This window comes from Cataglyphis hispanica, chromosome 6 (genome assembly GCF_021464435.1).
Source record: "Cataglyphis hispanica isolate Lineage 1 chromosome 6, ULB_Chis1_1.0, whole genome shotgun sequence".
NCBI lineage: Eukaryota > Metazoa > Arthropoda > Insecta > Hymenoptera > Formicidae > Cataglyphis > Cataglyphis hispanica.
This window is the reverse complement of record NC_065959.1, coordinates 1,120,056-1,143,667: the sequence shown is the minus strand read 5'-3', so window position 1 is coordinate 1,143,667 and position 23,612 is coordinate 1,120,056. Positions and strand designations below refer to the sequence as shown.

General features: G+C 38.2%; 1 long non-coding RNA gene across 2 annotated transcripts in view; it reads right to left on the bottom strand.

Moving 5' to 3' along the window:
* Positions 1-23,612, bottom strand: part of LOC126850556 (uncharacterized) — a 149,720-nt gene that overhangs the window by 104,609 nt on the left and 21,499 nt on the right. The window contains exons 1-2 of one of the 2 annotated variants that reach the window (XR_007687557.1): positions 4,827-4,963; positions 2,150-2,188 (exon numbers count right to left, since the gene is read on the bottom strand). This is a non-coding gene — a long non-coding RNA (uncharacterized LOC126850556). Of the gene's footprint in view, positions 1-2,149; positions 2,189-4,826; positions 4,964-23,612 lie in introns of those variants that run through there. The other variant, XR_007687556.1, reaches the window with a different exon arrangement.

The following is a 23,612-nucleotide window of genomic DNA, read 5'->3' as shown; positions in this document are numbered from 1 at the left end:
TATCACGATAGCTCCATTTAAAGACCGACATTAGAGACACGCTGAGAAAAATCAACGGAAGGGGAGGGGGAACTCGGTTATAAAGATCGATAGACTACCCACAGTCGTATTATGCGTCGTAACGTGTTACAGCAACGGAGCTCGCGTTATACAAACGTGTTACGTGTTTAAATAGCGACCGATGCCGTCCGTCGGTCCAAACCGAGACATTATATAGAGTTTCTCATTTTCCTCGGTTATATATCCAGGGGACAGGCAGAGATGCTTATCGAAAACCGAGGGCTTTGTGTTAAAGAGCCTAATTTCCAAATGAGTTATTACCTATAAAACGAGCGCGCGGTCCTCGAGCGGACGGTAATATTACCGCAGTAATAAACGGGCATGTATGGTGAACCCCTGTCCCTTCCCCCATCCCTCAGAGTCCGGTCTCTTTTCTCTCCTTTCTCGATTCTCTGGTAGTTTATCTTTTCAGTTCTCTTTCCACAGAAGCGAACGCGTTATACAACGGCGATGTAAATAAAGCTTCGCGCCGAGGATGGAAAACTTACTCGTCTTTCCTTTCTTTCGCGGTCGGATTAAGATGCTTACGATTCGTATCGCGGCACGGTAACCGCATTTAATTAATTAGCGTGCAACAATGTGGGACACAGCGAAAGTCGTGCGCGATGTAACTTGAGAAAAACGCAAACCGCCCGTAGTGTAATTAGCGCGTGTACGCGCTCCTTTTAAGGTGCGGCTAATATCGGGCCATGATATCGTCTGTGATCATATGAATTTAGAGAAAATATTTATAAAATACAATTTTTACAATTTCTCTTACGCTTTGTAAGTGAGCCTAAAGAATTTATTAAAAATTAAAATATTAAAAATTTATTATATCATTTAATTAATAAAGCATTTAATTAATTAAATAATGAAGCAATTTATGTAGATACTTGTAAATAATTATTTGCATATTTTACGAATTATCTCTATATACGCAAAAGACAGCGATATTGTAAAATGTAATAAAAGTATATATTATGCGTTTCTCTTATTATGAATGTTATATGAACGCGTCGAAAATATTATCGATTATATTTCAAAGTAAATGGTACTTTTGTTCCTGGTTTTTTTTTGTTTTTTTTGTAAGATGTGGTTGATTCTTTCTTGCAAGAAAGAGTCCGCGCAAAACTGGTTGTAATAAATATGATACTATGTTGAAAACTGTCGCGCTTCTTAATAAGCCTCTTTAAGTCTGTTATTAAATTATAAATTATGGCAATCTTATTTTACATTTCATAAGCAGGACGTTTTATCAAGCCGTTAATTTCATACCGACACCTAGCGACTTGCAAAATACTTCATGGTGCCGAAAAACTGGTTCGACCTATTCATTTCCCTCGAAAGAGCAAGGGTACAGAAGCTCCGAGAGAAAGAATCATTTCAGATTCATATTTCTTTTTTTTACATCAATATTAAAAAAATTCTTTCCTTTCCACAGAATCTTTATCTTCAAAACTATATTTATCTTTATTCTCAACATCCTTAAAAAGCGTTTTTAGAGTAAAAATTGAAAATTCCCTAATCTTTAGAGATGATTATATACACAATTAAAACAACAAAATTATCTAAATATAAATCTTGAGGTAATAGGCAAAAATTTAAAGATCATCAAAATGTTATAATTTATACAAATTTATAGTTATATGTTAGAAAACAATAAATTTAATTGCGTTTTTTAAATCTTTAAATATCTTATAACATCTTGAAAAAATTGTTTAGTAATTATTTTAATTAATTATAATCCACAAAGACTCAATTCATTTTGATATTTTCGCTTGGACATGTGTATATGCAGTTAAACATTTCTGATCAATATATACATATTTAATAAATTATATAATTATTATTGTAAAATCAAATAAATTAAATATTAAAAGTTTATGTTTTATTTTTTATGCAAATGTAGAGTTATATAATTATAAAGAATAACATATATATTTAAGAATTCTCGGAATTTTCTATTGTATATACGCGAGCAAAAGTAAAAATTTTGAATTAGACGAAACTATTTCACACAGTGACTCGCAGAAAAAATTTTCTATTTTGCCTTTATTTATTTATAATTTATTACCTCAAGATCAAAGAAAAAAATAATTTAACTCACCGATTCGCAGCAGCGGAATTGTTGAATATATTGTGTGACCTGCAAAATAAAAATATATTCAATTTAAAACATTAAAATAATTCATATTTCAACATTTTGTGTAATTAAGTTTATCACTTGTCTTTTATAGATATTTAATAAATAAAATTACAAAATTTAGGAAAAAGATATTTTCTCTCTAGAGAAGAAACGATGTGAACCAAGTTAATCAAAAAATAAATAATCAAAATACATCATTAGATATTTACAGTATGTAATAATATATTTCAAATACGCAAATTCCACAAACTTATTATTATTTAACAATTTATTATGTCTATCTATTATATTTCACTCATTCGATAAGACAATTTCGTGTATTATTTTTCACTTTCAATTTGAATATGACAAGCAATTTACATTTTAACCAGCGAGAAAATCTAATTGAATATATGTAAGTGCAACGTGTGTGTGAGGTGCAATATGCAATGTTAAAGAAATAGATTTTACAAACCTGCACAAATAATTAATTCTCGCAATAATGATTCGTATAATTAATTATCTTTTATTCGGATTATTTATTAGTAACAGATAAATATCGCTATGGTGCGAATTCTCTTTCTTTCTCATTGCAACGTAATAAAATATGCATCGCATCAAATGTGATTAAAGTCGGGAGTGCCGTGCAAAATGCCACGCAATTGTCATATCCTGTTGATTAATGCGCGTCCACCGGTAATTAACCGTATTTTTATGAATGAGTGCTATGTCACAAGTATCACAGGCAAACAACAAAGGCTCAAAAAAAAAAAGGAAAAGTAGTTCCGGGAAGACAATGGCAGAACAACCGTGAGTAAAAAAAATTCTTAAAATAAAAATTATTTATCATTTTATTTAAAATAATTATAAATTAAAATAAAAAGTTATTATTTTAAATAAAATTAGTTTTAATAAATAAAGTATTCGTAAAACCAATTTTATTAGCAATTTTATTAAATAATTATATTGTTTTATTACAAAGACAAGTAAATGCTAATTTTGTTATAAACGAATTTTGCGTTCGAAAAATAAAAGGCGTTTGTGTCATTATACTATTCTGTATATTATTTTTATGTCAAAGCCTCGTTGTGTCGCCGTCGTCGAAATGATTTCGAAATTCGCATTTTCGAATGTTAGCGTCGATCCGAGGCATCTTTGCCGGCGTAAAGAACGTAATTTGCGACGTCGCAGTGTGTTACCGATTAAGTGGCGTACGAAGATTTCGATCGTCGATACTTTATGTTTGCCGGGTATTAAATTTCGCGCAGCGGTCCGCACGATCCGTGGAGCGTTTAAAAGTGGCTATAAGGGCGTAAAAAGCGATTCTTATTGGTACGCGCGCCGAACGAATATATACGAATCCGTGGAAAACGATACGGATCTATGGTGTCTCGCGCGACTTAATCCGATCCCTTCCCACGTGGCATCCCGCGGTGTGCACGTCGCTTTATTAGCCGTCAATTGTTTGTTCAACATTCCCCAAAAACCCCCGTAAACGTTCGCCGGCCTGATTTACTGCCCGCTCGTCGGGACCCACGAGGCCCTTTTCCCGTCTACTCCGTCTAAGATCCCTCTCGTTCGCCGACGAAGATCGTTTAAAAATTCTCCCGGACCGAGAGAGCGTCTGCGTCTCCGACCTGCGGAGGCGTTTGCTTCTCCAAGAAATCATTTTAATGCAATATCATAGCAAATTCTGTTTCGTATTTTTTTTTTCCTCGCTCGTTTATCTGAGCGCAGAGGTGCGATCGGTTTCACTCTTTAACTCGCGTATGCAAATTAATGCGACAAATGGATTACTTATTAAACACTTCGTCTTTATTTCAACGTTATGAATGATAATTAATAATAATCAATTGTTCAGAGTATTTCGTAAAGTATAATTTCTCCTATAAAATATAAATAATTATATCTTATATAAATTATTACAAGATATAAATTTCGTAAAGAGAGAGTGTTTATGTATAGTATAGTGTCTTAATCATAATTGGCGATTAATTTTGATGAATTCCAAATGTTCATAAAAATACGCAGAATCATGAAATATTATCTCTACCTCAACATAGGGATGGAAAGTAAATTCTGCTTCTCGATCCAATCGCCACTATTCAGCGAGTATCGAAATGAGTTAGATAAAATCCCATCGATGACCCCTTCACCTCTCGTTGGGGTCGATCCTCGCCGGGACCGGAGCCGCGTATAACTATAATAAGCCACCGCGCGCGGGCCCCATTAGTTGGATTATTAAATTTCTCGGTCGCGCCGCAGGGGCGGAGGGGAAGGAAAGGGGAAAGAGGGAGAGGTCCGATGCGAGCGAGCGAGCGAGCGAGCGAGCCAGCAGGTTTCGCGTTTAGGCAACCATTAGCCCGAGATTTACACCGCGCCGTAACTCATCGTACTCATTTGTGCGTCTTGCTCTCTCTTTCACTCGCGCTCGCCATCACGGTGCGAGAGAGATGCCGTCCTTCCACGCTCACCGAAAGGGGTCCACCCCCGGTGCTTCGACAGACTCCATTCACCGTGGCTACGCGATTGGTTGATCCTTCATTCGGCGCGTATCCCTCCGTGTCACGTTTTCGTTCCCTCGTACCGGCCCGTGTAAACAGTCGGTTTTAACGTGTTCCTCTCTCTCTCTCTCTCTCTCTCTCTCTCATCGACTCACCGAACTTCCCCGAAGAGCCTGACAGTGGCCTGACGTGCACGAGTACGATGCGTTATTAATTCGACGCGCCGCACGCACTTCGCTGGATCGTTTCATGCAATGATAGCCGTGGAAATGCATCGTACCTTCAATTATCTGAAAGCCGAAAAATGACACATTCGTTGCGTAAACGAGATAAAAGGAAATTGGAATTCTTTCCTTTATCTTGCTCACATTTTTTTTTTCACATTTATACGGAAGTTAAATGTTTCTCCTCTCTCATGAATTAAAAATTTTGTACTTCAATCATGAGAAATAATTGTGATAAACGTTGTCTCTTAAACATTGCAACACACATCTACGTATAACATACTTTTCACATGTATTTTTTAAGAATATCAATGTAAAAATTTCTTTCGTCAACTAGCAGTTTTTTTCTGTACAATTTTTATTAACTGTATCTCGATCGCAAACCTTCGAACAATCTTGTTTGTTTATGTTTACGAAAGAGGTGGTAAATTCTCATGGTCAATAATTATCAATTGTTTATAACGATTGCGATAACGACATCGCGATTCCGTCGAGACTTGTCGATTTTCGATAAGATTTACGCGGGCGCAAGGTGTTGCGCGTTAAAAAATGTGGGAGCAGGTGTCGAATATTATAAAGTAACCAAACACGGTGCTAGTGTACTCGCAAAATAGGATACTAACGAGCAAACAAGAGATGGCTATTTTTGGCAGACGTTATCGAATGATTTATTATTTTCTTTATTTCGCTTCAAACACATCATTGATCAAATATGTCGAAATGTACGCTGACGGAAGCTCTCGAGAACTCTTTAATTTCTTTTTAATGCAAATTATAAATAATTATCACCGATTCAAAAAGAATAAAATAGAAAAGATGATAATGAAAAAAAATCTAAATATATAAATGTTTTTATTTTATATTAAAATTTTTATTAATAAAAAGTAATTGTCAATTTTCTAAGATTGTCAAATAAACAAAGCTAAGAAAAGGCAAATAGTATATCAAAAAAAGATTAAATAAAAAATAACAACATGATATAAAAAATAAAATATATAATATATAAAAAATATATAAAAAATAACATGATATAAACTATCAAGGAATCTTGTCGCTTTTGCCACTTGTCGCACGCATCGAGAATCGACTCGCGTTTCCGCGCGTGTTTGAAAAAAATATTTGACGCATTAACAAGATAATACGCGGTTATGACGAAAGAAGACAGTGCGGTCGGTATATCCTTTTCATCCTCAATCTCGCTTCACTCGCGCAAAGAAAGCGTTATTGCAAAACCCCGAAAAATGGGGTCGGCGAGCGTAACGTGCGCGCGGCCGATTATATTCGCAACTTTTCAAAAGGAACAAAGGTTATATAGTGTGTTACCACTGGGAATACGAATGCTTTCCCGAACAAATGGGATAATACGCGGTTTCTGAAAGGAAAATAACTTGGGCCTAATGACACTCCCTGTCTCTCTCATCAGAGAAGATGCGGGTAAACCGCTCGCCGGTGCAACCACGCGGTTCCATCCGTCGGCTGCATTTTCGGGCCGGTCAGAGGAATTTATGCGAAAAGAAATGCTAAATTGAATTCCCAGAAGCGAATCGACCCGTCGCGAGGTGACGATGTAGCGCGAATAATAATTATGTTTCGCGCTGGTATACTGGTAATAAGTCATAATTGAAGCTCATTTCGATTGCAAATTGAAACTTATTCGTATCGATCCTTTCTTTACCGATCCGGCACGAAGATCTACGTGAGAGCCAAACATAAAAATTGGCAACAACGATCGCAGCAGAGATCGGGTTTTGAAAGGGGCAAGTAAAGGGGAGTATTTATCTGGCCAAAAAAAATCCTATTGAAAAATGAAGCATCTTTCCCCACAGTTCTCTAAATTGACTAAAGTCCACAATTTGTAAGATTCTTTACATTACTGTACTTTTATATTTAATATTTAATAGGATCGTAAAAGTAAATGTATATACATATTTAATATAAAATAAATATACAAAATACATATAATTGAATAAAAATTTAATAAACAATTTCTCTCTTAAATCTGACTTATAAATTATAGACTTGATGTATTCAGATTCTAAATATCTGAAATAAAGAATGATATTTCCTTTCGATGGCATCATGAGCGTCATTATGATGCAAATGACGGTCGCGGAATCACTGTAGACACACGTGCGCGACGTTTGACGGATGGGGCGAGCGGCGATAAAGCGGCGCATTCGTGGGCGCGAACACGGCGAGTTCGACGAGTGAGAAAATATCACTGAAGTACATCGGCTTAATGACCCGTGCCATTATCCTTATTTATTGTCGCGTTGAGTTGCTAGCATTAAACATAAATAATCTTAGGTAATTGCGGATGCGCGCGAAATGTTGGAGATTCATCACGAGCGATACGATAAGAGACTGACGAGAGGTTCTCTTCGTAAGAATCTAAAAAATGCGCGCCAAAGATTTTTTAAAAGAACTATTTCCATTCCTCTCTGCAAGCTCTTGATGTAAAACATCGTAATGAAACGTGAATGTGTGTATATAATCTATTCTTATAGTACACTAATGTGTAATTATATAATTATAGATTACAAAGAAATAATTTTATCTGCTGCTTGTAATGCAACGCATATATCTGCGTTAGTGATCGCTGGCAGTGATGATGCTAATTACGCTCGTAATGATCGACAGTAATTATTCTTTCTTTTGTTCGTGCCTCTTATGGCGCACGCTCGTCCGCTCGCGTGATCGATGTTCGTGTCGACACAGTCAGTACTTTTCCTGTGATAACAGCAGCGCGATTTGTAAAAGGAACTTTGAGATACATTTTATATAATTCTTCAAGAGAGATAGAAATAATTATTATTACGCATAATACCGTCCATCATTAGAATATCAAAATAAAAATTGTTTACGTTCCAATTCTTTTTATATACGCGTGGAAATTTTTCCAAACGACCAGCTGCAGCAGATATTTCACAGCATTCGTGTGCACCAATTGCAGATGTATCCAAAAAATCTTTGAAAAATCGCAAAGCAACATTTATCATATCGTTCATGTAAAGGCAGCCGGTGAATTTCCCTGGTGCCTGGACATACCGTTTCATACACGCCATCCGGCAATTTCTGACGTATCTCGCAGCGTATCTATCTCTCGGTATCATCAGATCAAGTCGGTTTTAAACCGCCGTATATCGATTCAAAAAATGATCGGGAACCCGAGATGTACTCGCGTCGAAATGTGTATACTTTTCAACGAATCCTTCGGCGACGATAAAGCGCGGGTCAGCCGCCGTTACTCAACGCGGCGCCATTAATTCGATAATTTATAAACTCAACGTGGATTGCGAAAGGCGCCATTACCGCTGTGACGTAAGATATCATTATCAGCGGTTTATCTGGCCCAAAAACGACGCTGAAATTTCGCCACAACTTGGGCCGCGCGATGAAGACCGATCTGCCGTCAACGAAAAAGAAAATGATGATAAAGCAAAGAGGAGAAAGGAGCGGAAGGAGGATAAGAAAAGGAAAGAGTTTGAAAGAGGAAGGAATGGGGTGGAACTGATCTCGAGAGGGAAGGGAAGATGGTTTTGTTTTTCACGGACGCGAATGTTGAGACCTCGGGTTGAGACCGATGATTTGTACGTACGTCGAGGATTGTTTATGGCGGTCTAGGCAATTGTTTAACTTAATTGCACGCTGTTACGTCGGCACGGTTAGTTTCCCCATATAGAAGAACACGCGTGTATAACGAGTGTGTGTGAGCGAGCGAGTCAGGAGGATAGAGTTATTACCTGTCCGGGACTTTTAGAGCCCCCACTCGACACGCCCTTCCAGTGTAGCAGTTATTAGTAATGCGGACTATTAGGATTTTTCATGCGGCGCAAGAGCACACCACCCCGCTTGGGCAATCGCGAGAATATTTCTGCACCGTGTATATTAGCTTCGTGGCTAATTGCGTTGTCGATTCGAAACATTCGCGAGTCGAACGGTCGTTAAAAATAATGATATAAGTAGTAGTATTTTTCTCATCATAGGATTTATGAAAGTACTTCACATGAAATCCAGTTATTTTATTTAACTATTGTAATATTATATAGTAAAAAAATAATATAAAGTATTTTTAAATAAAGATGCAAAGATAGAGGAAAATAATCATAACTAAAATTAAGAGTAAAAAAAAAAAAAAAATAGAAAAGATGCACAAAAAAAGTTATTGTATATAAGAAATATATTTATAAATTTAGCAAAGAAAAAGATATATATATAATATCATTAAATATACAATAGAAATATACAACGAAATAAAAAATAATATAAAAAGAGAAAAAAAACAAGCTGGAAATGTATACGCATCTCTTTTAAAAAATTTTTATATTCGTAGCACGTATATGGGAGCAGTTGAATAAGTATCTTGCATATTCATTTCTCTTTTTTGGGGAGAATGGTAAACTCGTCGCAGTCGCTTTCGGAAGGACAAGAAGGCGTTTCTCCCTCGAAGGAGAACACAAAAGCACCCGACGAGATGTCTTTTATCGCGGAATTTTCTGCCCAATAAAGTACGCCGGGCGTGGTAGCGCGTGGTAACCGACATCGGTGCGACGCGTTTGGAGATCGTTTTCGACGATTGAGAATCTTTCTATGGGCTTTATGACGTGGCACACCGTTCCATCGCGTTTCCACACGATACTTTCATTCGGCGCTCGCGACGAACACAATGCGAAGTTTGCATCGCGTTGCAGCGACGGTCATTCCTCATCTCGCCTGTGTATCTCGGCCGAGCCATTTGTCCCCGTAGCTCTTCGTGCTAATCCAAACGTGATTTTTACGAGCGAACGCATCCCAACGGCGTGCCAAAATCTCCCAACCAGCGCGCGCGCGCGCGTACAAGCGGAATAACTTCCTTAACGCTGGAAAGCGCGACGATTGACCCGGTTAAATTGTTATATGTGTTGGCACGAAATCTGAGATTTTTCCGTGTACTATCTTAAAAGCGAAGTGTGTTACATAAGAAACTAGATGTTTTGAATTTATTAATTATTATAGCACAACAGAAAGTATCGTAAGAAATATGCATCAAATGTCTACCCTAGTATATGTACAACACTTTTTGGTAAAATAAAAATTTTAAATTCTTCACAATAAAGACGAACATACAGAAAGTACAATTGTAATGAGAACTCGCTCTATTTTTTGTCGTATATTTTAAAAGCGCTATCAATACCATTACAAATTGTACTTTCTTCATTTCGATTGTCCCGCTTGCCTGATCTAGGCAGAACGATTCTTCCAAATGAATTGCTCTGATGTGACGTCTCAATCGTCGTTATGCACGCCGGACGGATATTAGATGCTCATGAGAAGCCCATAGAAAATTTGTTTGCATTCATCCACCGGGCGGCCCAATACCGGCAGGTGATATCTCGATGTCCCTCGCTTCCGTCATCGCCGCCAAAAAAGTCCGGGTGAGGGGAAAAGAGGAGACGAAGGACGGTCGGTGTTTTTCGAGAAGAGGTCAACCTGCGAATTTCCACGCGGTCGATCTCATTGTTCCGTCGATTTAGCGGACGAAAGGGCGATGAGAAAGGAGGGACGGGAGGAAGAGAGAAGTGTCCTCGCGACGAGCCTTTGTCGCCCGAGTGTGGATTTCAAGCCGCCTATTGTCGACTCTTGAGTGCCTTCTTTATGACGAGCGAGAGGAGAGGATGATTGTACTAGTGCTGCCGAGATAGTCCTGGCCGCCGGTCCATTGTCGGAGTCAATCTTTGCCTCGTTAGGCGCTTATTTTCGCGCTTATTTACACGCCTTCGACAATGCCGGAGCAGCCGAGGCGCCCGTGCGCACGATGCGCCAGGCACATACGTCAAAGGTGCTCGCGCGATTTGCTTGCCTTTCTTCTCTGTGGATGTCATCGAGATCTGTTTCTGTAGGACGATCAGTTTCGTGAAGGAATGCTATGCGAATGAAAGGAAGAAGTTATGGATGGCTTCTTCGGATGTCTTCTATTATCGATGAAGCGAAACGGTCATCGCGATATTATCGAGTTGGGGCTCTCTCTCTCTCTCTCTCTCTCTCTTTCTCTTTCTTCGGGAATGATAATTATCTCCCTCGCGTATCTTTCGAAAAGTCCGTTGATTCGATGATCGGGATGTCGAAGATTAGATTAAAATCTTGAAATTTCATTTACACGGGCAAACTTTTATGTATTTAGGAAAAAGATTCGGGAAATCCTCTTCGAGTTATAGATGAATTCAAAGTCAACCTTTCCTCGGATTTATAAAGAATGGATAAAAGGATGTTAAATATATTCGCAGTTTGCAATCGTTTCAACAATCGATTACTTGTAAACTGTGAATATTATACTTAGGAGAGTATTATGATTGTCTCCATGAGAGAGAGAGAGAGACCGCTTTATCTTTTCTTGGACTGAGATCTAATTCTTCTCCATCAATCATCCATTTGGTACAAGGAGGACAGAATAAACCTGTTGTAACAAGACGAAGGGTCTCTCATTAAAATTGGTGCCGCATCGGGAACAATGCGGGACTCTTTTTCATCATAGTCCCTTGGGATACTCGCGCCAAAAACCTTCCACGAAGGATCATCCTCGATCCTCCATCGAGGTGTGAAGCATGACAGCGATGATCGAGAAAATACCTCAAATCACTCGATATTCTTTTCACGCATAATAAAGAAAAGTATTATACTGTCGGTTTTACAATAATCTTTATGTTGACATAATGGGAAAAAAAAAATTCTAGCTGAGAATGTTCGTGGAGTAAACTTCTTAACATAATTTTAACATAATTGATGATTATTAGAGCAATAATTGATTTAATAATTGTTATTAAATAACTAAGCTTTTAAATCACCAATACTAAATTTTAGTATTGGTGATTTAAAAAAATATGTTTTAAAAAATTATCTTTTTATCAAATTTCTTTTGGCTATAAAATCTTCTTTAATTAAAATATTTATAAGACAAATCACGTCGCAATCATTAAAAATCTCACGAGCAATCGTTTATGTATGTCAAGAAGCTAATTAGGAGATCAAAAATGAAATCATCAACGATCCCCTCGCAATCGGGCGTAAAAAATTCTTTAATTATAAATATCTATATACATTATATCAGATAGGCAATAAAAAAATTGCCACGCCGTAATTTTTTTCATATCGCCACCACTCTGACATCTCGTCATAAAAAGGCCACGGTACTCGATTCGCGATCGTTATTCAAATCGAGGATACGTCTCGTCTCGTTCACGCGCTTAAACGCGGTCCTGGCGCGTCTGGCGTGAGTCAAGCTTATCTGGCAAGGTGGTCGGTTTACGAGTTTCCTTTCTGAACGCGGCCTGCGGTGTAACCAGGTGGTTGGTTCACTCTACCTTCTCGCCCCGAATCGCTTTCCTCTCCTCGCTTTCCTTTTTCTTTCGCCGAGCGAATTTTTGTACGGCCGTCTCGTCGCGTGTCGTCGAATTTACGATGCGATGACCCCGGCATATCGACACCGGCGATCTGCAGTTGCGAGTCGCAGTGCAATTTCCACAGAGTCCGGAAATTTGATGGCTGCCGCGACACATATCGAGTTCTCCTCGCTTAAATTACCGACTCGATATAATGAACATAAAGTAGACGTAAAAACAGACGTTCGGCCAGCTGGATAAACGAGTCACCATAAAATGATGAAATTATTATAATTCTTTGCGCTACAAGTAATGAAAGAGAACGCTCGAAATCTTATCTATCGATATCCCGCGGTAATTTTTTAATTTTCAATATATCACAATTTAGCGACTTTGTATGTTAATAATACTTATTTCAATATCCCGACGCAACACATTCCGGTACAACTTTATCGCCACGAAAATTCTCGTCCTTTTGTTCGTGAACGGGAAACAGGTTCTGTACGCGCACGCAATTTATAGCTGCGCATTACATTGCAAATTAATACGAGAAACGTGATGATGCACTTGGCGCGATAGATTGGACTTTCTCGCGTAATCACGCGGCCCTCGCGTCAATTTATACCCCGGTTTTAATCCCCGAAAAGCGCCGTTACGATTATTCCAAACGGTTGATCTCGATTTATTAATGAGGCGAAAATAATTAAGAGCCGCCGGCATTATCGTGAGCGAGGCGTTCTCGAAAGGCGCGCGATTAATTTCGAGGGATCGTAGAATTAAGGTCGGGCTCGGGGTCCGACTCGGATCGCAACAGTAGTATTTAAGAAACCTGTTCGCGAGAGAGAGAGAGAGAGAGAGAGAGAAACAAGACAACGGAAAAGAGAAGGAGAAGGTTTCTTTCGAGACCCGAGAGAACGGTGAGGCGGCAACCTGGCAGCGGGATGAACGTGCTAATATACGTACGGACCATAAACAATCATCATAAATATTTCGGTCGACACATTAGCCAGCTCGTCTGCCAACACTGGGGCCCACCTTTCGCAATCCCATACCGTCTTTAATCACACGGAGAAAAGAAGGAGAGACGCGACCTGGCACCCGCCCGTCCCGGGAGGTTCCCGAATACCTCGTTTTGTCTAATTAAGATAATAACATCAGGCTCATTCATTTAAATTCTCACAAAATCTCAGAAAACTGCGCGAACAAGATTTTATCCTCTCACCATATTTATTCATCGAGTTATCGGTCGTAGTAAATTTTGCAAGTGCGTAAATAAAATTTTCAAGACGTACGAGATTCATAAATGAAGAATTAATATCAGTACCTCAAATATTTTCTCGGATATATATATATATATATATATATATATATATATATATATATATATGTGCTACTGAAATTGGATACGCAAGTATATTATCAGCGGGAGACGATATAATAACTTCGAGTCTCTCGATAATATCGGCGTGACAAGTTTTTCCGATATTTTACCGAAATTTTCGTCGCACGCCCCGCCGAGCGATAGGAGCAATATCGACCAATCTGTTTCCCTCTCGACGGGCGCCGTTTGAATTATTATCGCCATTAGGCGTTGTTATTTTTTCGATGGAGCTGGTCGAGTATCGTTGGCAGCGACGGGCGATTACGGCTCACGAAAGGCAATCGATGCGCCCACGAAGAAGCGAGGCGCTAATGATATTGAAATGGATGCGAGTTATGTATTGGCCATTTCGGTTCTTCCCTACGGGTTCCTGGGATCCCGCTCTCCTCGACCTCCTCTCCTAACTCTCTCCCTCCCCCAACCACGGACTTCTTCCTCCCGGTCTGCCGCAACGGCGATTCCGGCCCCGGGTCCCTGGGGTTGGGTTACCTTGTTAGTTCTGGCTGCCTCCATTGCCCGTGTGCCCTCTGGCCGGCCGATGGAATTGCTTTCTATTGTAAATAACGGTTCAAAATATATACCAGAGCGTCCACGAAATTGATTTCTCGTATATCTGCCGGGGGGTGAGAGTAATCGCCCCGCGATCTCGTTTCGCGACAATTTCCGAAAAAGATCTCGTTCGATGATGTACTCAAATGCCGTGGAAAAATTTGATAGATACTGAAAAATTTCGATATCGCGCAATAAAAAGCTATTTCTCCTTATCCGCGTGTGAATTTAGCTTTCACCGCGACTCTCGCCGCGCATAATTGCCGAACGTATTAAATTAAACTCGCGTAAACGCGAAAGCCGCGACTTCGGGCGAGAAGCGCGTATGATTTTCTACCTCCAGTATCCGATCGTTTAATTCTCCTTCGATTCCACGGCGGGTGGTCCTGAAAGAGTAATCACGATAGAATCGCGTTATCGTGCCTCGGATAGACGCGAGGTGGGAAGGTTGGATTTCTCTACGATCTTTTTGACCCTCGCCTAATGTCAAACAAACATGTCTAGCTCGCTTGACGCAACGCATTCTCCATTACGATTAACTTAATAATCTCCGATTAAATATCCATCATCGTGCTAAATTAATTCGCTCTCACGAAATACCTCAAATGTGAACGGTCAATTTTTCTGAATCTCCAGCTTTATATAACACCTGATTTATTTTCTTTAAAAAATTAATGTGACAATAATCATGATTGCTTTTAAATACTATTCAATTTCTATTGTCAAATATCAAGTAAAAGATAATTTTTGTTTTTGGGCGTTAACATTTTAAGAAAGCATTTTTCGACTCATGTTTATACGAAACTTTTTATTCATAATTTTAAATTTCCTATAAAATCTCAAAGTGTGGCGGGAACATTTGGACCCACCCTCTATATATGTTATATATATTCCGGTGCTTCTAAGCAGCTACAGATAATTCCGCACTGTCCTTAATACAATAAATTTGACACAATATTTTGCCTGTCGACAGAAACGAGATCAAATCCTTATCGCAGAATCGCGTATCTCTCTGCAAATCCTTTCGTCACTCTCCGCTTTGTGCGCGTGCGGACACAGAGAAACAGGAAGACGGAGTTATGCATATACGAGACGTTATGAATGCAATGAAGATTACGAAGACTGTACGTGCGGAGGCGCGTGTATATATTTTAAAAATTCGTGGCTCATTAAAGTAGCAACGGCGTAACAGGGTGTATCCTTTCCGAAGGAGAACTGCGTGGAAGGATTAAGTTTCGAAGACTCCGCCAGCGCACGGTTGCTGGTCAAATTTGTAGCCACTAAAACCGTTGATTTTATGGGATGAAATTTACAGCGTTTTCGCGCCGTAGAGAGTAACAAAGTAACTGTCGTCGTTGTCTTCGTTCTCGTCTTCGTTGTCGTCGTGGAAACGTGCTGCGTGCACGCAGCCGGCCCGCGCAGCGGGCCACCGCTATTTGATTTAGCGATCTTTTATTATCGCCGATATTGATCACCGTGACCGCCGTCTCGAACGCGGGCCCTTTGTCGACATGTCCGTTGCAAATTCCCCCTTTTGTGCCACTCTCTCGCGAAATTGCTGCCGCAAAATGCGTCCGCGCACGCTTGCTTCTGAAGAAATTTGCGCGCGTTCATAAATCTCAAAGTATAAATGTCGACAAAGCGAAAAAACATGTGATTATTCAATTATAAATGGAATATATAATAAAATAAAGTATTTTTATATAAAGAGATTATTATATGTATGTTATACACATATATATGTATTCTATAGATATTTATATGAATATACATTTAATTTGAAAATTTACTAATCTTTGGAATTTTTTAATTTGAATAAATAAGTTATAAACAATATCTCGTTAAAGATTTAACAGGTTTAACAAAGAAGAGAGAATTATTGTATTTATTTCAGCAAATGCTATACCCTATACATCTAACAATAACAGCGTTTATTTATTTCGTACGATTTGAAACACAAATGCAAACCATCGAATTAAGATAATTCTCGGATCGTAAATAATAATTTAGCGATGCGTTTCGAGGCCGGACACATCATCATTTCGCGATTACTCGTTATTAATGCCGACTATTTCGGCGGCAGTACAAGTTATTAAATCGCGTTATTTGTTGCGTTATTACGTTATGAATCAAGGAGACAGAGCAGAGGGCGGACAAACGGACGGACGGACGGACAGATGAAAAAAAAAGTCGAGCGAGAAATTGTTTTGCAAAAAACTGCGGTGAATCGTAGCACGCGAATAATTCGCGTCATTATAAGGACATTAGTTGCATTACGCCCGCTCGCCTCGCCCGGACTTTCCTGTCCGTGATTTATGCAGACGTATCGCGAATAAAGCGCACGGTATAATAATAATCCACGTTAACGTGAGTTGATAATCAACTCTATTTTTTATTACCTTCATTTATAATGAAGGTATCAGAGGGAGACGATCCTACACGTAAAACTGCGATTAAATTAGTAAAACTGTGTACTGTAAGTTTTTGTGGAACACTTTGTGAAACGCAACGCGATGTGAATGTCGACCTTAGGACAGTAATTGAACGTTAAAATCTGCGCACGAAGCGCAGCGCGTTGAAATTTCCGGTGGATTTTTTGTTCCTGAAACAAGCGCGCGCGCGCGCGCACGCACCGCTCGTATCCGGATTGAAACAATTGTTCGCGATGTCGGCGGAGGTGGAAGGCATGCAATTGCGACCGATGACGGTCATCGATAAGGGGCGATCTACACACGTGAGGTCACGTGGACTAGGTCCATTAAACGCGCCCCGCAAAGCGCATTATCTGTGCGCCCGCGCGCCGCTAATGTCAGGCAGATTAAGACGAAAAGGGAGTGAAAAGAAACGGACGTTGCGCCGGCGTTAATAAAACACGAGGGTCTCACGCAAGAATAAAATTTCTTGTGAAGAAAATGCGTGTATCGTCCTTTGAAAATACAGTAGAATCTCTACAGTAGAAATAGAGACTATGTCGGATTAATTAAAGATATTCATGCGGAATTAAGTGATATTTTTAAAAATGTCAAAAAATAATAGTGTTAAAAATTCAACAGAATAAAGATTACATAGTTCTCTCTGTGATATTATTATTTTTTTTCTACAAAGATGAAAATCGCGCATCGATTAAGGTAATATTTTCGCGTAATAAATTCACACATGTTAGTCAACACAATATTCGGATTTACCACGTTTCAAGGTGCAAGCGGTTTTAAACGAGCCATTTGAATACGTATCAATTGAATTTGGCGAAGTGTGATAGTTGAAAATTCACGTGAAGATCGTATCGACGAGGACAATTCGATATTCAAATTTAACCGATGCCGTGTCAGGAAGACGTAATAATCTATCCAGAGACGGAGATCGGCCAAACATCGGCTTTCAGGATGGCTCGGTCGAGAGCTTTCAGGAGCGTACAATTTTCATCGTTGCCTCCTCTCTCTCTCTTCGTCTCTCTCCTGTCCCGTCTCTCTGTCTTTCTCCTCCGAAATCCCCGTGGCGCGACCATTCGTCATGCTTAAGTATACTAATGCAAGCACAACGTATTAATAAACCGGGCCCATTCGGCCATAAATTCCTACGAGACGCGGGGCCCACACTGTGCATTCCCCGCGTATGTGAGCGCATGTGTATATCCACATACTTATGCTAATGACAGCCGGGGAAGAGAAAAGTGTAAGCCTTTTTCCCACCTGCTGCCCTCCTACGGCGTTTACAATGTGTACAGAGTATATATATATATATATATATATATATATATATATATATATATATATATAATTCCTCCTTTCTTTCTTTATTCACCGTAACAACGGCTCCTTCCCTTTTCCCTATTCGCAAAACAATCTTTCGACACGGTTCGTATAGACACCTTAATTAACAAGCGGTTTACTAAGGTAAACACAATAATGAGGCGCCCTAGCAGGAAATGTTTCCCTGTGGAACAAAACTTTCTCGTCACGTTTTCTTGTAGCCTGATCTGCAAACTATCCGCAAAGATTTTAATCTCAAATAAAAAAAAAAAAACTTAAAGCTTTTGGAGAATATTCTTTAGAGACCAAATTACAGAAGAATGATAAAGCATTAGGAATTTTGAAGAAAATCGCTGGAAATGTAGATTTTCTCAAATTAAATTTTGAGAATAAACATGAAAAATTGTTATATAGTAATAACAAAATTTTTTAATCCAATAATTATTTACAAAATTGCATATAATGTTAAATATTAAAATACATGACCTTTATAGATTTTTCCGTATCTGGTCCTTAAGATTTATTCTTGTCAAATAGACATTTATTCGAGTATAATATGTTATTTACGATTAAAGAATTCGCGTTTAAATTAAATATGAAAGAATATGCGCCTCTGTGTTTTCGATTCGCACGAACATTTCCAATCGAGACAATTATTCTAGGCCCGAAATCAATAAAGTATGGGAGACGAAATTCGTCGTATAAAACTGAACGAGGTTCGCGCGTACAGAAGTGATAATTTCGTGATTGAATATATCGAACGAGCCCCATGCTGGGCCGAACTCGTCCGAGGTGTCTCGGGCCTCATAAGCCGGGGCACGGCTCGGGTTCGGATGGTGCGCTATGAAAGGCATACATATATTATAACGCCATTAAAATACCCCGAACGAAACACCGCGCGACTTGAACCCTTACTTTTACGTCCTGCGGCCCCGCACATCGTTAAACGTTGCGTGAATGTTTCATCGATTTCTTTTCACGGCCGCGCACTGGCTCTTGGCTCTTGCCGAAATCACGCGCGCGAAAGTTTCGGACACGACTAGCATTATAAATTAATATCCAAATTAAAAGGTCTTTCTCATCTCATGTGTGTTATAAAAATAATTTCATTATATAATTTCATAATTGTGCATCCCTTTTCAGAAATACAATTTATATGTTTTTTAGCGTTTGAAGAAATATATAAATATAATTATATTATTTATGTTTAAATAAAAAAATATTTAAAAGAATAATATTATATAAATATAAGAGAATCATTATTTCCTCAAATTTTCGTTTTAGTCAGTTTGACAGATCATTTTTCCGACATGTGCAAGAATTTTTCAAATGCGAATGGTCAAACGTATCTTTTTGGCAGCGGACTGAAACGCGTGGCCCGAACGTTTTTTAACTCCCCGCGCGAGAGGCGTTTAGATTCCTCTTAGAACGCAATATCTCATATCGCCATTCCCGCTGCGTGGATTCTCTCATACGAGGTGATAAGTATCGCCGCTATACATCACCTAAACAAACAACTCATACAGCGGACCGATAGAGTTGGGAAAGTGAGACAAACGGATTAGCGAGATAGAGATAGAGATAGAGAGAGAGAGAGAGAGAGAGAGAGAGAGAGAGAGAGAGAGGAGAGAGAGGAGCGAGGGGACAGGTAACGGAAGGGATCGACGCAGTTTCTATCCTGGCATTCGGTGGGACCCATCGTCGAGAGAGACATCCATCGCTACCGCGGGGGGTCCATGGAGTAATTGTCTGCCGGGTACCGGCCAATCCAGTGTGCCGGCTCGACCCCTTAGATTGACACTAAAATCTGACCAGTGGCTCTCACTATTACACGCACAAATAAATGTTATTTGTGAAATAATATTAAAATATTAAAGTCGTTAAAATAAGATTATACATTTTTTAAGAATAAGAAGGGAATATTTGGACCAAGTACTCTAATTACACTGTCTCAAAATCCTGAGAATTATATTAATATTCTGAAAATATTTAAATAAAGAATTTCGATCGCGTTCGATTCTTTCAGCAAAATTGTAAATTATAGTAATATAGGAATCGTAAAGATTGATATCAACTTATATCTTGAAACCGTGGTGATTGTGATTTTGCTGATTGATCGTAATAGACTTCATTCAATAGTTATCGTTATCGTTTAATCGCTATCGTTTAACAGCCTCATTAATGGCGTGATTATATTCACTAACGATGCGTGCAATTTACATGACTTGAAATTAACGATAATCTGAATTCGAGTGCTTGTTGTCGTTGTCACGCTATTTATTTGTCCTCTTTAAGCACCACCAGGCCAATATCATTCCCATGATTCTCATTGAATTATCATAAGTTATATATAAAGACTGCAATTGCAGGTATATGATAGATTACAATTTTTTTCTGATCTTCTTAAATATATTTTTTTTTAATTTATACAGTATTTTGTCTCATATATAATCCCGATCGACATTAATTAATTTATCTTTAAAAATTTTTGCAAAATTGTTTGCGATTAAGAAATGATTGAATAAAGCTTCTAATGTTCAAAGGTACTTGTAAAAACCTATAGGTTTTTAACAATTTTATTTAAGTAATATTAAAAAATAATAATTTTTTATATGTAATTAAAATAACCACGAAAATTATGCAATTATGGATAAATTGAGTACCAACAGAACGAGATTCATCGACAGGATTTAACGCGGACAAATAATACTCTATAAGGTCTTGTATTAATACTACGGAATATTATAATGAGACATACGCCCGGCCTCTACGAGTCATACAAACGTAGTGTCCAGAGTCCAGAATATTTATGCATTTACGTATTCACGCGTGCGCTGCACGCCACGGTGTCCCCGAGTACTGATATTTATGCTGTGTTTTATGATGTCCATAGAGTCCGTGATATACATATGTAGACAGACATACACGCATAAACACACACCACATACACGCATATACTTGGCTGGGAGCTTGTTCGCCCGCGAAAGCCTACTACTGGTCGACAATTAAGCCGCCATAATCAATACATAAAAACTTATTACTCGAGATTTATGAAATCCGCCTGATATTAACGAGGATGATTTTTATGAGAGGCTTCGCTGAATTGCGGGAACTCTTTGGAGCGCATCCCCCACGTACATCTTTCTTTCGAGAAACTACCCCGCGAGAAAAGGACCTCTAATTGGGATGCTCACATGGTTTGCATTGTGTGAAGGCATAATTGCTTGATTTAAGAGCGACATATCCTGGTGGATCGAATTTCTCGCTGCCACTTAGTGGATTTATTGGAATTAATCGTTACTTTTATTCGTAATGTTGCGAAAAAGTGAATTACAGTTCTTAGCGCGTTTGTTGAAATATCGTTTGGTAACTTAATTATAGTTTCTCGAAGTGTACGTGTTTTAAGATTGTCGAAATCCATTTTCATTTTCTTTCACTCAACCAATCTTTTCAGGAAACTAACAGATCTAATTAAAAAATAATTCGCTTTCTACGGCATAATCAGTTTCAAAATTTGTAAACAAATACACAAGGAAATATCGTTAAAGATATATTCTGGAATAAAAATTTATCTGTTTTATAATAATATATAATAAGAGTTTTAATATAAGTTAAGTTTCGCGATATATAACAGAGATATATAACAGAGATGAGATGTAGATGTTGATTATCTAACTGGCCAGTTTTTTATTATTAACAAATATTTGATCTTCTAATGACTTGGTCTAATAGACGAAGAGTACATTCCCGATTTGGCACATCAATCATCGCTCATAAACTCCCGGCGTACCGTTAACATCTCATTTCTATTTTGTTGTTCAACTTCATTAAGAAGGTTAATTCAGTTTGATGTGCGTGACCTTTCGTCGTGACGCATATTAGACTTCTCAAGTATGCCAATGCGAGAAAGATTAAATATGAAATCATTTCATTCTGAAGAAACGGTAGTTGCCGAAATAGCAAGTATTTTATCGCTTATGCTTATCAATTCTTAAAATCGCGGGTGATTAATGCCATGCAATTTGAGCGATTTTAACTTGCAGTTACGATATTTAGGCTCAATTAGTGTACAAACGTAATCGTCATTTTCTCTTTCGTATTAGATAAATAAAATTGCCGATAATCTTTGAAATTTTTCTCCCAAAGTCACATTTCTTTTTAAAACTTGTAAATCACATGTTTTCAAAGTTGTTTTAAAGTGTCCTAAGATTGTCATGAAATTACGTGTCTACTACCTGTCTTTTCAACTCAGCTTTAATAATGCAAGACTATCTCGACGACTGAGCACGCATTCAGCCGTCTTTGTGGTTGCTGCCGTAAAACGATGATCGATCGTTAACGAGGGTCATTCTCGTCACGTCAGAACGTGCCACGAAACGGGTGTCTATCCTTGGACGCGTCGTAAACCATCGTAAATCAATCGCCGCAGTAGGCAAAGACCGCAGAGACAATAACGAGAGGTTGCGATGAATAATCCCGATATTATCTTGTATAAATACGATCGTTATATATCATGCCATTAAAGGGTCGGAATTAGTTAATTCTTATTTTATATAATTGAATTAGGATCTAAAGCAATTTTAGTAAAATAAAAAAATCATCTTATTGTTGGAATTATAGTTTTTAAAGAAAGTGTGAAACAGGATATTCACAAATAAGGAAAGTGTCAAGAAAATCACATTCTATCGTATGCTAACAGAAACTAATTAAGAAAAAAGCCTGCAACTTTAAATAAAGGATACATTTTCTCGAGATTTTTTGGGAAAATTTTATTTTTCTTCCACATCGATTTATAAGAATTACGGAGATTTTCTAGCATCGATAATGATATTTCGATAAATGTTAATAATTATTATGCAAGAATAAAATTTAAAATATAAAGAATATATATATATATATATATATATATATATATATATATATATATCAATACACATTTAACAAAATCAAAGATTTAATCAATATAATGTTAACAAAAAACGCGGATCATGATACTCGTTATCGATGAAGGACCAAGCGACGCAAAGACGATTAACTTCGCATTGATTTCATTGTATTAACTCGTCCCTCGAACACGATCCTAAACCGGTTTAGACCAGCTGGCGTACGAATGCGTGCGCCGGCATTCGTAGCACCTCGGCTAATTGAACCGGTCGGGGATTAGTTAGCGCGTACATACGACCTCTAAATATTTTGGCATTAACGGCGAATAAATCACCGCGGCTCGGTCCTGCTATCCTGTATGAATAAATCGTGGAATTAGTCGAGCATTAGGAGTCGTTATAATTCCCCAACGACACGAGTGCGTCTCAATCGAGTATTAGTGCGATTCATATCACACGTGCACTTGATTAGGATACCGAGAGAGAGAGAGAGAGAGAGAGAGAGAGAGGGAGGTTGTCAAATACATATTACAATAAATAATAAATATATAATATCTATCTGCTCTCTTACATAATAAAAGAGTCTCGATGTAAAGATGATTGTGATTAATTTATAATCTCGATATATATTGAATTATGTACAAGTTTTTTACGGTTGTTATAACATTTTTGCAATAGTGACGGCTGCGTAAAACGCAATTCGCAATCGATCTAGAACAGATTAGTTGCACGAGAAATCGATATTGAGATACGGAATCGTGTCTCATTGGACACGTACACGTGCAACGATCGAGCAGGTA